The sequence below is a fragment of the Camelus bactrianus genome, chromosome 19 (assembly GCF_048773025.1).
Source record: "Camelus bactrianus isolate YW-2024 breed Bactrian camel chromosome 19, ASM4877302v1, whole genome shotgun sequence".
Classification (NCBI taxonomy): domain Eukaryota; kingdom Metazoa; phylum Chordata; class Mammalia; order Artiodactyla; family Camelidae; genus Camelus; species Camelus bactrianus.
In genome coordinates, this window is record NC_133557.1 from 8,501,626 (window position 1) to 8,518,918 (window position 17,293).

General features: G+C 52.1%; 1 protein-coding gene across 6 annotated transcripts in view; it reads right to left on the reverse strand.

The window, feature by feature from the left end:
* STK35 (serine/threonine kinase 35) overlaps positions 1–17,293 on the reverse strand; it is a 101,454-nt gene that overhangs the window by 52,703 nt on the left and 31,458 nt on the right. For 2 of the 6 annotated variants that reach the window (XR_012500570.1, XM_074347037.1), the window contains one exon: positions 11,939–16,468. The exons of the other annotated variants lie outside the window; for them this stretch is intronic. The gene's annotated coding sequence lies outside the window, so the exon portion shown is untranslated. Of the gene's footprint in view, positions 1–11,938; positions 16,469–17,293 lie in introns of those variants that run through there. 6 annotated transcript variants of the gene reach the window in all.

The window sequence follows — 17,293 nt, forward strand, 5'->3', positions numbered from 1 at the left end:
AACAGATACAAGATCAAGAGGTGATGTGTCAGCTAGCTGCAGCTGTGGAACAAAACAGTCCCCCCAAATTTAGAAGATTAAAACAAACAATTATTTCTCACAGTTTTATGGGTTTCCTGGGGGAGTTCTTCTGGTCTGGACCAGCTCTTCAGGGCTAGATGATCTAGAATGGCCTCAATCACCTGTCTGGCCGTTGACAGGTTGGTTGGTCTGGAGCCTCAGCTGGGACAGCTTGGTTCTGTCTCTCCTGGTCCACATCCTCCATGGGGCTAGCTCAGTCTCTTCATGGGATGGTCTCAAAGTCTCAAAGAGCAGCACATGCTTTGCAAGCCTCTGCTTGTGTCCCATTTGCAATTGTCCCATTGGCCAAAGCAAGTCACATGGCCACGCCTGGAGTCAGGGAGAAGGGGAAACACCAAAGAGCATGGACAGAGGGAGGGGCCCTGTGTGGCCATTCTCACCATCCACCGCCAGCAGGGATTGTTAGCAGTGGGTGCCAGGATGATCACTGTGTCCAGATGAGGAAACTGAGGCACAGAGAGGGAGCCTGACTCCCAGCTGCCCTAGGCAGAGGCAAAGAGAGGATGTACCAGACCCTCTGGAATCTCTCACCTCAATCCGCAGGTTAAGGCGGGACCTGATTTTTCTCTCTGGTGTGAAACAAGCTGATACAATACTCCTTCTTGCAAAAAGGAAAAGCTACAGTGAAACATTTGGTGTGCAAAATTAGCGAGTCCCATTGCCTTTGTGGAGAGCTGACCTGGGATAATCGCCTTTATGCACAGAAAAGTAAGAAAGGGACCTGAAAGTGCTTCCCCAAGCCCAGAAAGGTTGCTTTCTTTTTTTAAAAAAAATCAATTACCTATTCCCACTTCAGAGAAAACACTTCACACATGCATTTTACATTCTAGGTAGAATCCAGCGCTCCTGGCTGAAAAATACCTGAAAATTCTTTTCAGGGACTGAGTGTCCAGACAGAGGCCCCCAATTACCTTGGCTATAGATGCTTCAGTAGGCGGAACGCAGTGGCCATCTCAACAATGAATGACTCTTTCCATCCAGAAGAAAACCCCAAAGTGTAAAACAAGCCTTGGATTTCGTTTCCCCTCCCCCTGCCTGGTCTGCTGCCCACCAGGTTTTTCTGCCCCTCTTCCTCTATGTGACACTTACTGGTCATGTAGAGAAGGCATTGAAGAAACTGTCTTCCTCTGGGTCTGCATGAGCTCTGGCATCAGACAGACCCAAGATCAATCCCTATTCTGCCATCTTCTAATTGTGTGAAATTGGCTAGTAACTTAACAGCTCCTTGGTTTTCTCATCTGTAAAATGGGCACGAAAATCACGAGTCAGATCCAACAGTCCTAACGAGCCATCCAGGTGGTCGTACCATGTACAAAGGTGAGGATGAGGAACACTTGTCAAGCCCTTTCTGTGTTCCTCAGGCTTCAGCCTCCCTTGGTCCTGACTGGAGGGCAGCGGAGGGTAGGGCTCGGCTCTGGGGCAGGGCTGCTGGGGTTCAAATCCCAGCTCTGCCACTCACCAGCGGCCGGACTCTAGGCAAGTCACTTCACTGTATTGTGCCTGGGTTTTCTAATCTGCGCAGTGGGTTCCATGTGGTGCCCACCTCGTAGAGCAGATGCATGGGCAGCTTTGGTTGTTAACGGGCAAGCGCTGAGGGAGACTCTGGGGTCCTTGCCCCGGGGGTGGGAAGAAGAGGGCAAGTGTCAGAGGGCGGTCAGCTCCACCCTGGCCAGCCACCTCCTGTTTCTCTAGGTCCCCCATGCAGGGCCTTTGCACTTGCTGCTCCCCCCTCCCCAGCCCTGACCTGCCTCACCCCTCACTTCAGCCATGCCTCTGCTCAAGGGTCACCTGTGCAGGGAACCCGCCCTGCCACCTGCCCTGATATGCGTCCATAACGCTGTGAGTTCAGTCACAACCACTGCCTGGTAGCAGAAGCGGACGCCGATGCTGGCAGAGCCCCGTGACCTGCCCTGGGTCACTCTGTGGGCAGGGGAGGCCTGAGGCCCTGGGTTGTGCCTCTCCTGGCAGCTCAGGCCATGAGTCCCAGCTCAGGAAAGGTCAGTGGGCAGACAGGCAGCATCTCACCCTGGGCATGTGTGGGCAGGGGGACGGGCAGTCTCGGCCTCCTGGGTCACCACTGCCCAGGCGGGGCGAGGCCCTGGGCAACAGTGTCCGGGACATACCAGCGCCTCCCAGGCCCTGAGCGTCCGTGCATCCTCCTTTCAGAGCCAGTGGGCACAGAGAATGGGCGGTGAGGCCTGTCGTGGCAATTAGGGAGCACAAAGCTGAAGGGTTGGCAGCTCGGGACACGGCCTGGGGAGCCTCTCTGGGTGAACACGTAATAAAAGGCCCTGCCTGCTCCTCGTACCCTGCCTGGTGCCAGATTATGTAACATGTTGATGCTGCAAGTGGCATCCACCCAGCCCTCTGAGAACTCTGCCTACACCCAGGAAAGGGGTCTCCGGTGAGGGTCCGGCTGGCCCCAGCCCACCCAACACGCACATGCACACACTGTCCGGACAGGGAGGCAGGCATCAGTAACTCAGGAAGTCTTTAGTGAGCACCTCCCATATCCCAGACACACTTCTAAGTGCTGGGAATACAGCAGGGACCAGGACAGTCAAACCGACCACCCTTGGAAAGTGGCATTCTGGCGAGGGAGACAGGAAGTAAACACGTCAGATCAATGGCAGGCAAATTGGTGACATGAGCTCAGGAGAAAGATGAAACAAAACCACAAGAGGGGAGGGAGTGAGCTGGGGAGCCGGAGCGGGGTGAGTGAGACCAAGAGGAGAGAAGACAGTCAGGGAGGGGACAGTGGCAGACCCAGGACCTTTGTGCCATGATAGGGCTTGAGTTGTCACCCTCAGTGCCAGAGAAGCCACGTGGGGTTTCCGAGGGCAAGCCCGGCTGTCAGCAAACATGGTTTCCCATCTACCAGCAGAGCTGGGGGCCTCATACCTCCCGAGGCTGTGGCAGGGGCTGGAAGGGACCACTGTGATGCTTGTCCATGTCTGGCCCCACCCCGACGACTCACCCAGCACTTTATTCTGAGCGCCACCCCAGGGACTCTGGAAGAGAAGGGCAGCAAGAGGAGCCGGGCTGGAGGGGACAACCATCCTGCCACCAGTGGCCTAGGCCAGACAGGCCAAAGGCTGTGGCTGCTGAGAATAGAAAGAAGCAGCAGGTGGTGGTCGGTCTGGAGGGGCCCAGGTACTGCCTGGGGCTCAAAGGTCTGAGCCCTAAGCCAATTCACCAAGCTGGAAAGACCCTCCATGGGGCAGCTACCCCTACCTACTCCCCTCCAGCTTTTAACTTCAATTCTAACCTTATACCTACGGAAAAGTTAAGAAGCTTGCAATGGACGCCCATATGCCCTTCATCTAGGCTCACCTATCGCTGGAATTTTGTCACATACGCACTTCCTTCTCTCTCTCCCTCTCTATCACTTTCTCTCGCTCTCTCTCCTCTCCTTCCTTATCATCCTCCTTCCCTTCCTTCTTTCTTCTCTCCCTGGAGAGATAGACAGACAGGCAGATAGACAGGACAAGTATGGAGGTGTACGGGTGGAACTGTCACACAATTTCACCCCTAAATACATCAGCACGTACTCGTGTGCGTACCACCCAGAAACAAGGGCATTCTCCTCTACAACAAAAACACCAAACACCAAAGCAACCAGAATGCTTCACGTCGTCACGGTACAGTGTCATCACGCACTGTTACAATAAAATCAGCATAAAATCTGTTATCATGTGGCCCATATTCTGAATTCCCCAAACGTCTTGACAATGCCCTTTACAGCTCTTTCAATTGGACTGTTTTTTCAACCCAGGATTCTATCAAGATCAGGAACTTCTCTTGGTTGTGACATTCCTTTAGTGCCTGACCTGGAATGAGGGTGTCCACTGCACCCTCCACGCTGCCTAGTTTTTCTTTCATGACATTGACATTTTTAAAGAGATAGCCCAGTTGTCACGTTGAATATCCCTCCAGTTGGGCGTATCTGATGGTTTCCTCGTGATTAGATTCGGGTGGAACATTTTGGGTAACAGCTCTACAGAGGTGAGGTTGTGTGCCCTCCGGCACATTATATAAGGAGGGCGTCATGCCAGCTTATCTTGTCATCAGTGATGCTAAATGTGATCATTTGATTAAAGTGGTTCCAACGGATCTCTCCATTGGAAAGTTAATCTCTCCCCTTGTAAGCAATTCATCTGTGTAATGAATGATGATATTTGTATCTGTGTGAATATCCTGTGTGAATTCTCCCCAGATTTTCATGCAGTGAAAGCTATGGATTCCTTGCCGGAATCGATTACTGCATTGGTGGCTGCAATATGGAAATTCTCCTAATTCTGTTACCCTTTCTACACTCTTCTGTAAGGAAAAGCTTTCCTCTTCCTCCCCTCCCTCTTTCTGTAGCATTACCACGCATTCTCTTATTATTGCTAGTCAATGTGTTAAAAATTCATTATCACCATTGTTCTTTTCGATGTTCAAATTGTTCCAGGTTTAGCCTGTGGGAGTCCCTTCAAACTGAATCTTGTGTCTCCCAGCTTTTTTTAAATAACAATTTTATTGAGGCACAGCTGACATAGTGAATTGCACATGTTTGGAGTGTTCAATTTAATAACTGTTGATGTATGTGTACACCCATGAAACCGCGTCCACATTCAAGATAGTGAACATACCCATCACTGACCAAAGCCTCCTCGGGCATCCTCATTTTCATTCCCTAATCCTCCCTCCAGTCTTCCAGCATCCCCAGGCAACCACTGGTCTGCTTTCAGTTACTATTGATTGGTTCGCGTTTTCCAGAGCTTTATATAAATAGAATCATACTTTCATATGATTCCTTTTTTATGTCTAATTCCTTTCGCTCAGCATAGTTACTATAGATTAATCCATGCTGTTGGGTGTGCCAAGAGTTCATTCCTTTTTGTCGCTGAGTAGCACTCCGTCACATGGATGTATGCAATTTGCTCATCTGTATGTTGATACGTCGATGGACATTTGGGTTGTTTCCTGTTTGTGGCTATTACAAATAAAGCTTCTGTGGACACTCATGTAAGTCTTTATATGGACATATATCTCTTTTTCTCTTGGTTAAATACTTAGGAATGGAATAGCTTGATCATATGGGAGATGTACATTTAATTTTTAAGAAACGGTCAATGTGTTTCCAAGCTGGTTACACCATTTTCCATTCCTTTCAGCAGAGTGTGAGAGTTCCATTTCCTCCACATACCCACCAAGATGGCCATTTTCTGTCTTTTTTAATTTTAGCCATTACATTAGATATCCAGTGATTATCTCATTGTGGTCTTAACTTGTTTTTAAATGAATGACAAATGACGTTGAGCATTTTTTCACATGCTACTTGCCATTTGTTTATTTTCTCTTGTTACATGTCTTTTCAAATCTCTTGCTGAGAGTCGGAATCAAGACAGCCAAGTGCCACCTTGTTTATATCAGCTGGGACGTGCGCCCCGGGCTCCCCTGTGCATCCTGTGAATCACTAACTGCAGCAGCACTGTCATCACAGACTCGGGGTCACAGATGAACTTCAGAGGGTATGTGAATTCGCAAATGTGGAGTCCGCAAATCATGAAATTCTGTCTCTCCAGTCATTTAGGCTTCCTTTAATTTTTCTCAGCAATATTTTGTAGCTCTCCAGATTTATTCCTAAGTAGTTCATATTTTGATGGCATTGTAAATGGTATTATCCTTTCTATTTCAATTTCTGATTATTTATGGCTAGCACAGAGAAATGCAATTGATTGCTGTATATCGATCTCATATCCTGGAACCCTGCTAAACTCAATGAATTCTAGTAGCTTTTTGGTAGATTCTATTGGATTTTCTTTCCTTTTTTCCAAATAGAGCACCTTAATTAATTAATTTATTTATTAATTTATTGACATGTAGTATAGTTACAATGTGTCAATTTCTGGTGCACAGCATAGTGTTTCAGTCATACATATACATACATATATTCACTTTCATAATCTTTGTCTGCTATAAGATATTGAGTATAGCTCCCTGTGCTATACAGAAGAAATCTGTTTTTTTATTTACTTTATATATAGTAGTTAGTACTTGCAAATCTTGAACTCCCAATTTATCCCTTCCCACCTTGGATTTTCTACATAGATGTCGTGTGCTCATCAAGACAGTTTTACGTCTTCCTAATCTCATGAATCTCATGCTTTTCTGTTTTTAGTCTTATTTCTTGCCTCTTTGCACTGGCTGGAAATTCCAGGACAATGTTGAATGGTGAGAGTGGACATCCTTTCTTGTTCCTGATCTTAGGGGGAAAGCATTCAGTCTTTTTACCATTAAGTATAATGTTAGCTGTAGCTTTTGCATGAATGTTCAAGAAGGACAGATCTGAAGGGGTTTAGCCCTTGTTGGAAAAGGTATATAGTTCAGCCACCAGATAGCAGAGAAGTTTGATGATTTAACCAGGCTGGGGCTGCTGTGGAATTTCCGGGCAAGCACTCACTAGACAACTGTCCAGAGTGTATACTTGTAGGGACAGCAGGCCTTTAGCAAATAGTGTCAAGGGCAGTGGGGGCCTTCAGGCTACCCAGGCCACACACAGGCTTGCAGAGGGAGCAGTGCTAGGTACATGAGACTCTCCAGGACACAGGCAACTGTGTGCAGGTCACGAGGGGGCTGTGGTTTCAAGAGGGCTGTGGAAAGGTTATCACTGGGCTGAGGCTGCAAATTCACAGATGGATTGCAGTCTGTGCCTGTGGCTGGGATAGGAATCCACCGCAGACCTCCCTCCCCAAGCTGGAAATTCCAGGAGGCCTTTCCCTCCTGCCATGCCCCTCCAGAGTCTTCTACGGAGAGCTTCAAATTGTGCTCACTTTAAAGAAGGAACTCTTAAAGGAATTCTGTTGTTTATTCTAAAGCAAATATTGAAGGAGACTTTAGAACGAGAGGCAAAAAATTAATAACTGACACAGGCGGGCAGAACTCAGTGTATTAACTACTCTCCAAAGCTGGCTGGGGAGGGTGGGTGAGGGGCTCAAGAATAGGGTGTGCGCGTGTGCGTGTGCGTGTGCGTGTGTGTGTGTTGCGGGGAGGGAGGATCCAGAGAAATGGCCCTGGGAAGTGAATTTGGGGCCCTGAGAGCAGAGACCTAGCTGGACTCTGGGGTGAGGGCGGCTGGCTCAGCTCTGCAGGCATCCACAGCTAATCTTTTATTCCCCGATTACTGCTCATCTGATGACCTGGGAAAACAAAGGACAACTTTTCTATGCTGGAATTGGGTGGCCTTGTCTCCTGAGTCCCCTCCACAGGCCTGGATGCCTATCCAGAACTATGGGAAACAGATGGGGACAGGCTGCACCCCACTGGGAGACTGGGACCAACGAAAGTCTCTTAGCCCCTTAGGTCTATCTTGCCTGGACCAAAGTTCTCAGGATATGTTCTCTGTGTGTCCCTCGCCTGACTCTACACCTCCGCCTAGGCTCCTTCAGGACTGTCAGCTTGGGACGTGGAGTTTGGCACAGCTGAGGGCTCAGAAACAACCCTGTGATGAGGGAATACTGGTCTAGATGTATTTCATCTTTGAGTTGTCTGCAGAGCCCAGCAGAATAGGTGCTCAGTGGATACTCAAGGCGAAAGGAAGAAAGCAAACTAGATGTCGAGGAGCTCCATGAGCTCACTGAAGAGATCACAGTGTTTTTTTTCTTTTCAGTGTTCAAAGTATTTCATTTGTCTTAATTCATTCAGACTTCAGAATAATCTTGTGATGATGTTTATCACATTCTCCATCTTAGAAGTGAAGACCACAAAGCCCAGAGAGGTTAAGTAACTTGCCCAGGACCACACAGGAAGTGGCAGACCTGGGACTCTAACCCAGGCACTGTATTTCAGACCCCACTCTCTTAATTGTCACAAAATGCTGCCTCTTCACCCATCTCTCCTGTATCCCCTGTCCTAGAAGAGTGCTGCCACATGGACGGCGCTCAATACAGAGTCACTGAGTAAGGGAAGAACCCAAGTTGACAGCTCTCCCAGCAGCAGGTAGTCCCGCTGGATGCACCGCACAGGTGCCCTTTGCCCCAGCTCTGAGTAAGGTGCCCCGGATCCCCTCTGGCTAATTCGAGTATTTTCTTTTTGAACCCAAGGCTGCGGTGCTATTATTAATAATGGTGATGCCTAACCTTTATTAGAATGAACCAGAGGCACGCTCGCTAATTGCCGACCCAACACTCAGTCTCCCCTCAACCTTAGTGAGGTTGGTCCACTGCCCCCGTTGGGTCCCAGCCTCATTGGAACCAGATGTGGCCCCATGCTAAGTTCTAGCCAATGAGAAGTAAGTGGCAGGGTGGCAGGGGTTTTGGGGGACGGTGCCATAAAAGGACGGGGCGCTCATTTTTCCTCCCTCCCTCTTTGCTGCTGCCTGGGATGAGGGGAAGATGCCCGAAGCTCCAGCAGGCTTCCTGGACCGGGAGGTGACCTTAAAGGTGGAGGCCCTTTGCCGAAGACGTTGGAGCAGGAAGCCAGAAGGAGATGGGACCCCTGATGACTTCATGCAGTCAGCCCCATGGGCTGTCTTTAAAGAGGCAGAGCGAGTTCCAAACCAGGCAGGCTCTCAGAAGGGCCTGGGTCAGCACTGCTGACTGCAGGTGCCTCCCAGCAGACCTTGAGTTACTCATCGCATCGGGTGAGCATGAGCTGGAGGGCAGCAGGGCTCTGCCAGCATGGGAAGCAGGAATGCGAGGGTTTTGGCAGGGGCCTCGGTCTGCTGGCTGGGGGAGCTGCTCTCTGTGTTCTCACCACATTCGAGTTGTCTGAGCTGGGGCCTTACTGCATTTGGCAGGAGACCCAGACCACGGTTATTAAATTCCTCATATTCCGATTGCCCTCAAGGAACAAGTAGACCAAGCAGAGGCAATAATTGGAGGCTTTTGCAAGAGGGAAGTGATTCCAGCCCCCAGGTGAAACAGGATGGGGCGGCTAAGGTCCCCTGACAGGGAATTAGGATCTGAGAGCTGCAAAGATGATCTGGTTTTGCATTTCCCGAACATTAGTGTCAGGAGCTGTTACTAGGTGTTCAGTGTGGAAGCACTGATGATCCAAGAAGCTTGGAGGCTGGACCAAGGGATGGGTCTCAAGGCCATAGGCTCTCCTCGGGGTGGGACATGAGGCGAAAACCACCTGGGAGGTGGGGAGATGCCACAACTCTCCAAGTCAAAAGGCTAGAAAAGGAGGAGGGTGCAGTGCTCACTGCAGTCTGTCAGGGCCCTGCAGGTGGACGGGCCACAGCACGGCCTGGAGAGGGCGGAGGGCCTGGGTCACGCTCCACCCTGCCTTAGTCCACAAGCCCCAGAACATCCTTCCGTCTCAGGCCTGGCACTCCAGGATGTGCCTGGCTTTTCCGAGTCCTTCCTCCTCTGGACCTGGAACCCCCTGCCTGCAGGGCCTGCCTGGTTCACAAGCACCGAGTAGGTGACTGAGAGCAGGTATTTACCAAGTGGTTAAGCCAGAGGCTGGAACTAGAGGGACATGAGGAAGCAGGGTGGAAGGGACTGTCAGTGAAGGCCAGGTGCCTAACTTCCCCTTCCACTGGAGTGGACACTGGCCTGCTCTGGGCGCTCTAGACCCTTCTTCCCTCCAGGGCCTGGGGGACTCACCTCTCTCCTCTGCAGTCTGGCCTCAACAGACCCCGTGTTACAGCAATACGCCCCATATTCTTCATCATCCAGGCCCAAATCGGACACACTGTGGCCCTTCAAGCCCCCTCATTTCTGATCTCTGCCCAAATTAACCCCCCAGTGCCCGGGACACGGGGAGATATGGAAATGCTCTGGTGCCAACCATGTATGTGGCATGAAAAACCTTTAGTCCTGCCAACCAGCATATGAGGTGGGTATTTCCTATTTTGCAGAGAGGCAAATGAAATCAGAAAGGCCATCTGCCTCAAGGTCAAGGAGCCAACAAACAGCAGAACCAGTCTGTTCTCTGAGCCCTGCACCCAGCGCCTGATTGGATCTGAATCTAAGTAACTATTTGCTAGTCTCCCCTCACCCACCATTGGCAGTGCAAGGCCATAGACGTTCATAACACCCGCTAGGGTGACAACAAAGACAGTAACAAGTGTGGGCAAGAATGTGGAGAAAGGAAAACCCTCGCACGTGGCTGGTGGGAATGTAAAATGGTGCACCCTCTTTGGAAAACAATGTGGCAGGTCCTCAAAAGTTATGCTGTGATTGTATGACCCAGCAATTCTGCCATAAATGTATGTGCCCAAGGGCATTACAAACAGGCCCATGGAAAAACTTGTACAGGAATGCTTCCATTATTCGTAATAGTCAACAAATGGAAACAATCCAAATGTCCATCAACTGGAGGGTGAGTAAAAAAATTTGGTATCTCCATACAATGGGATACTATTCAGCAGTAAAAAGGAACGAAGCACTGATATACACTAGGACACTGATGAGCCCTGAAAACAACATGAAGTGAGAGAAGCCGGCCCCGAGGTCACTATTGTATGAGTCCGTTTATCTGGAACGTCCCGAAGAGGCAAATCCATAGACACAAAAGGTAGATTAGCGGTTGCCTGGGGCTGGGGGCACGAGTTTGGGAGGGGATGACTGCTGATGGGCATGGGTTTCTTTTCTGAGGCAATAACAACGTTCTGGAATTAGTGGTGATGGTTGCACAACTCTGAACATACTAAAACCCACTAGCCTACACACTTCAAAAGGGTGAATAATCTCAGCAGTTACTAAAAAGAAACATCCTTGTGGGTCGTTCTTCTCCAAGGTCCAGGCCAGCGCCCGGGCTCAGCACAGATGTATCCTTTGCAGGAAGTTTCCTCAGCAGAAGCTACTGGACACCAAAGCTCGGGCCTGGAACGCAGCATGCGGACTCTCAGATCGGCCAGGAAGCCTGTCTTATCTTTCTCTCCCAACCTACATTCCAAAGTCCTGACTGTCCTCCTGTGGCTGTTACTCCTCTGCTCACCAGGCCTCCTCAGGAAAAGCCCGGATGGTGGGCGCCATGTCCAGCACCAAACCTGACCGGGTTGGCAAGCTTTCCCGAGGCTGAGGTGCCGGGTCAGAGCTCGGGGTCCAGCAGACTTCCGGAGGATCCCAAATCTCTCTTCGGGAAGAGGGAACTATAGAACCATTTATTGAGAGTGCAAAGTACTGGGCCCAATACTAGGTTCTTATTATTTAACCTCTAACTGCCCTGAAGGTAGCTATCATCACCGCCCCTGTACCTGAGAGGGACGTGCTGCGAGGCTGAATCGCCGTCCCAGCTGGCATGCGGCATGTGGGTCTCCTGGTGCACCAAGCGTTCTGGACTTCTCTGGGCTTTAGTTTTCTCATCAGCAGAGGGGCACACACACCCACCACGCAAGCCAGTGGAGGTAACAGAAGCACCCGGCCTTTAATAAATGCCCATCCCCCTTCCTCACGGGATGTGGCATTTGCTGGCTAGGCAGAGGGAGATGGCTACACACCCTTTCTCTTACCCCCAGGCCAACCACTGCTCTCCGGACATGGGTGCTACCCCCTCCACCCACAGAGCTGCCCTGCCCCTCTGAGAGCCCACCTCCCTGCTGAGCTTTTCAAGGGGAGAGCCCCCTTCCCCTTGCTGCGGTGGCTGGAAGGGCCTTGGAGATGTCTGGAGGGGCTGGCAGTGCTGGCTGGGCCCTGGGACACTGGGGAGGGCCGACCAGGCCTGGTGTGGCCTCCCAACCCCCACGTGCAGGTTCCTTGCTGCCCAGTGCCTGCCCCGGGCGCAGTGGGAAGGCCACTCACAGCCACCAGGCGTTTTCTCTCCAAGCAGCAGGGTGTCCCATCTTCCCACCCCTCACCCACCGAGCCCTGAACAGGCTCCTCCAAACAGGAGGCAACAAAACCACAAAGCACTGCTTTTCAAATCACGTATGGCTTCTTTGACCCCATCAAATAACTTTATTCACACAAACGTCCCTTAATTTACAAAGCCTCAGTCATTCATACACATTAGGGGGATCCACAGTGTTCAAGGAACTTAAATATAATGTATCATACCAACCCAAGTAAACCAAGTACAAAAAATATTCATATATAAAGTTGTTCACACGTAGGTCCTAGATTACCAGCTTCTGTGCAAAAAAAGAAAATAAAGAAAAATAGATTTATTAACTAGTCTTTGTAACTAACTCTGTGCCTGGGTCAAATCCTCCCTCACACCCAAGCTGGCCCCACACGAGTGTTAAATCATTGCAACAAACTCCTCTGCCCTAATGGAGAGGCGCCTGGAGCACAGAAAGATTGCTTTAAAACGACCCTAAATAAACTCCCTTCCTCCTGTGGCCTCTCATGGGAAAGACACGGGGCCTCCTTCCCACCTCCGCTGCCGTCCTGGGGGCTCTGGTGGGGGCTCTGGGAACCGAGGGCAGTGGACTCATCCCTTGACCGCTGTGGAGGCTGACACGAGCTGACCTCACGGCACACTCCCAGTCCCTGATCCCCCCCACCGCCAGGGTCTCTCTCCAGACAGGAGGCCCTGCCCTCTAGGCCTGGGCAGGGCAGGATCAGACGGCCCAGGATGTCTACAAGACTGTGCCTCAGCCCTAGGCCTGGGGCCCACAGAGCGCGTTCTTCTCAGGTCGCCAGGTCCTAGGAGACTCCAGCAGCAATGCCTGTCTGGGGGCCACCAGACAGGCCCAGGTTGAGGAAAGGAGCAAGAACCCAAGAGCCCCACTCGGAGGCAGAGCCACCAGTGCCCCCCAGGTAGGCAGGGAGAGCGGAGCGCTTGGTGGGCAGGGCTGGGAGCCCAGGCAGTGCGGAGCAGGGCGGGGGCAGTTAGGGGTGGAGGCCCTGCCTCTCTAAGCTTCCTGAAGATACCCCGAGGCTGAAACCCAGACATCCACCCAAGTAAGATCTGTCTTCTGAAAAGGTAAACAGCCAACAGCAAAAAAAGAAAGATTCCCACAATGCCAGCTCTTCTCCTTTTCTTAGAAAAAGACTCAAGCAAAAAATAATAATAATCTTATTGCTCCAAACACTGGTTTTCTAGGCGATAACTGCTATGTTAAGGAGCCAAGACGCTTGGAGGAAGGGAATGAGGGAGGCAGGGAATGTCCAAGGGCAGGAAGGCCGTGAGGAAGGTGGTCTTAGCACCGCAGGATCGGGGGCGGGGGCAGACGGGGCGCAGGGCCAGCGCCCCAGCCCCCGGCCTTCACTCACTCTGGGGTCACCACCGGCAGTGCCATGAAGTAGGCCAGGCCCCCTCCAGGGATTAAATCTCCACCCAGCATTGGGTACGTTTCTCCTCCAGCTGTAAACAGGGTATTTCTTAAGTAAACATTGAATACACTCCCTCGGAAAGGCAGCTGTGGGGTGCAAACCACATCCGAGTGAGAAGAAGGAATTCCCGTTCTCTGTCTTACTGCTTCTGGGATGAGAGGAGGCTAAGGCCTGTGACCCTAGTCCCGGTGCCCAGGAGGAGTCAGATGGAGCTGGTCTCAAAGGCAGAGACTGTGCATCCTCCGGGCTAGAGGTAAGAGGACGGGGACCTGCAGGCTGGAAGGAGGCCGAGAGTACCCCTGTCTGAAGCACAGTTCTGTCCTCAGCGAAAGCTGCTGCTGAGAGCCCTGGGCTGGGTGGGGAGCTGTGTGCCTGGCTACAGCTCTCAGGAAGGGATGAGGGACAGGGGGGGAATCCTTCCCAGGTGGCTATCTGTGACTGGGAGTGAGAGTTTAAATGACAGATGGACAGAGACAGGGAGAAAGAAGCCGTGGACTTCCAGCTGGGCTGGGCAGTCGGGTCCGGGGTGGGGTGTAGGGGTGGAATAAGGCACTATGATCTGTCCGGCTGATTCCTCTCACTGAGGGGAGACAGAGCTCAGGTCCGTATGGCTGTGGCCCAGATCCTCCCTCCAACTGGCTGTTTTTCACAGATCCAAGAAGAGAACAACTGACTGCTAATGAGGGCTGGACACTCCTAGAACTTGGACGGCACTAACAGACTTGGTGGCACTGAGATGCTGTGTCCCAGAGCGGCTGCCAGGCCCAAGACTCAGGTGGAGACGATAAAAGTCAGAAAGAGATGAAGACGGGCTGAGGGAGAGGCTTCCGGGGTCTAACCAAGGCTCGCCCGAGCTGGGCAGAGGCGGGCTGACAGGGCTGACATCCGGCCGGCCGCGGGGCGCCCGAGGCAGACGAAGTGGAAAGCAGGGGTGGCAGGAGTCAGGCACTTGGGGTAACAAGGGACAGGGGTCTGCCACGAAGCAGGGATGGGCTGGAAGTCCTGCAAGATGAGGGTACATGGAGGCTGTGACCTCGACCCAGGCTGCCCACCTCACCCAAAAGGTATGGCCACCTGTGACCTACAGCTCCAAGGCCTTAGTCAGGGGTGAAGAGACCAGGGGAGGGCAGAAGGGAAAGACGAGCAAAAGGCAAAAAACCTGTTAGGCCTGAACCCTCATTAGGTCCTCAGAGTGAGGGCTGCGGCCAGGGAGAGTTGGGGGTGCCGAGTCTGGGGACTGTTCTCCCACGTGCAGAGGGACAGCTGCCCCAGGGAGGGCAGGGAGATGGGCAGGCAAGGAGCGCCTGCTGCGATCTGGGGTGTGGCCTCCCAGCTGCAGCTCAGGGGACTCTCAAGGGGTGGCTGAGAAGTCAGAGAGGAGAGAGAAGAGACAGGCGATGACAAAGGACTTCGGCCGAGGGAAGGGAAGGGCCTGCCGACCACCTGCAGCCCTGCCGGATGCTGCCAACCACAGCCAGCCGTCTGCCCAGGAGGAGGAAGCAGCCTTGGGATGTGAGGGCGTGAAAAGGCGGGAAGAACGTGAGCAGCTGAGTCCATGAGTTCGGGCTGACGCTGTGCTGGTCTCTCCCAAACTCCCCAGGCGAAGGGCTGTGGCTTTGAGGGGAAGCCCCCTTGGTCACACACCAACTGAGACGCCCTCGAGCACCTCCCCTATCCATCCTATGCTGGTTTAGAGAAAACAGGAAACAAAAACAAACACAAAGAATGCCTTTCCCCTTTCCTGTATGGCCACAATGGGGTGGGTGAGGTTCTGGAGTAGCCGAGGGGCTTCCAGGGAAGGGTGATAAGGGAGAGCGAGGGGCAAGGACACCTCACTTGAGAGGCCCAGGAGGAGGGGGCTGCAGGAGCAGTGCTGGAGGGCGGGAGAAAGGCTGTACAGACGGTGGTGGGATCAGGGGCACGGTAGGCTCCCTGCTCTGGGCAGGTCCACCCTTTCCCCATGAGACGCCTTTACACTGAGGGAGGTGCCTAACAGTGAGTCCCTGGGGTGAGGAAGATGATGCCTGACACCGTCACTGCATGGGGCCCGGCACACAGGGCACACCTGTCACTGGGAGCAGATGACAGTGGTAGCCACTCAGGACACCCTGTTCTTATGGCAATGGTCACAACCGGATCACAGGGACTCGGGGGAGGTCTCTGACAACCTGGATGTCTGGTGGGCACACCTGGGAAGACAATGATCCAGGAGGCAGTAGGTGATGGATGCTGACCTCACAGGAGTGACAGATGCCCACCAAAGACCCAGCTGTGTCCCGGACAGAGGTTTGGCACGACAGTTTTTTCCTGGGACTCTTCCTCCAGGAGGAAGGTCACTAACAGAAAGGCAGGCTTGTAGAGCTGGGGTGGGCTGGCCACCCACCTGCCAGGAAGTACGAGATGGTCACCTTCTGTCCCTCCCCTCTCAGAGCTCCCAGGTATAAAGGGCGGCAGAGGGAACAGAGTCCCACCGCTGTAAGTCCTGGTGTGTCCTGGGGCTGCCAACAGCTTATGGAGGACAAACCCGCAGTTTCGATCTTCTTTCTCCAGTTCTCCTGGCTGAGCCCTGGTCTTCCCCTTCCAGGTGGTTCTTGGCTTCCGATCATCTACAAGGCCCAAGGGCCAGCCAGGAACCGCCCATCAGGGAGTCCGGCAGTTCCTGCATCTGGTGGGAGGCAGCATACAGGCCTCCTTCTGGCTTCTTGCCCCCCATTCCAGGAGAGATCCCCAAATTCTACATGGAGAGGCAGACCTTCCCTGGGGAAGTGAGGTGTTATAAGCAGAACTAGGAGATGGGTAAAAGAAAGAAGATATGGAAAATAAAGGACAAAAATAAAATAGCTCCCTAATCCCTTGTAAAAATTAAAAATGAAATTTATACATATGCTTTGTCCATATTGGGTTTCTTTAAAGAAACTGGTGCCTGTCCACAGCATAGCTCTTCTGAAGTCTTAATTGTTTAAATTAAAAAAAAAAAGAAAAAGACTAAAAAAAAAAAAAAAAAAGAACAACAACAAAAAAATTAAGCAACTAAAAGGCGGGGGAAAACCCAAACAAAAGCTTCACATTGCTGGAGACCCAGCTGTCGGGAGATCGCCAACCGGCCAAGCCACAACCTGTACCCTCTGCCGTCCTCTGTGCGAGATCTGATGAGACTGTGGGTCCCGAGGATCAACCTGAAAGACAGAATGCAGGGAAAGAGTGGACGTGGGTCAGCGGGTGTGGGGCACCTCCAAGCTCCAGATCCCCACTAGGTGAACTCAGATCAACCGAGATGAACTCAGGAGGAGCTGGGCGGTGCTGGGGGAGCGGGAGGAGGTTTCTAAGTACTTTACATGGAGTGAATCTGGCCTCACTACGACCGCCCTGCAATAGACACGTCATTCTCCTTTTTCAGATAAACTGCGGTGCAGGTCAATCAACATGCCTGAGGTCCCATCGACTGAGGGGCACTCTGGTGGGAAGTCCAGGCATGGGGGCCCCAGCTACAAATCTGACCTCAAACCCTGTTCCCCTCTCCTGGCTTCCGCACACTGTTAGCAGAAAGGTGCCACAGGACTCTAGCTGGTCGGTCCAGCAGCCTTGGCAGTGCAAGTTCCCCACCCTCCCCTCTCCACCCTCTCTGACTAATCGTGTTGGACTGAAACTCCAGAGCAACTCTCTCAAGTTTACTCATCCCATTTTAGAGACAAGAAAAATGAGGCCCAGGCATGTGAGAACTGCACTAGGCCACCTGCCAAGGGCACAAGAGGAGCAAGGTGCACAGCCAGGGGCAGTGCTGCGCCCCGTGCTGCCGTGCCCTGCCGTGGTTAGGAACGAGGCTCTGGCACAGAGTGGCTCTGCCACTTGACTCTGCAAATTTCAGTCCTCTGGTTCCTTGGTCTCATCACCTGGACCACATCACAGGTTACTATGAGGATCAGATGAACTGACATATGTAAAACTGACAACAGTCCCTGGCTGTATTATCATTCACTATTATTTGGGAATGGCCTTGGTGC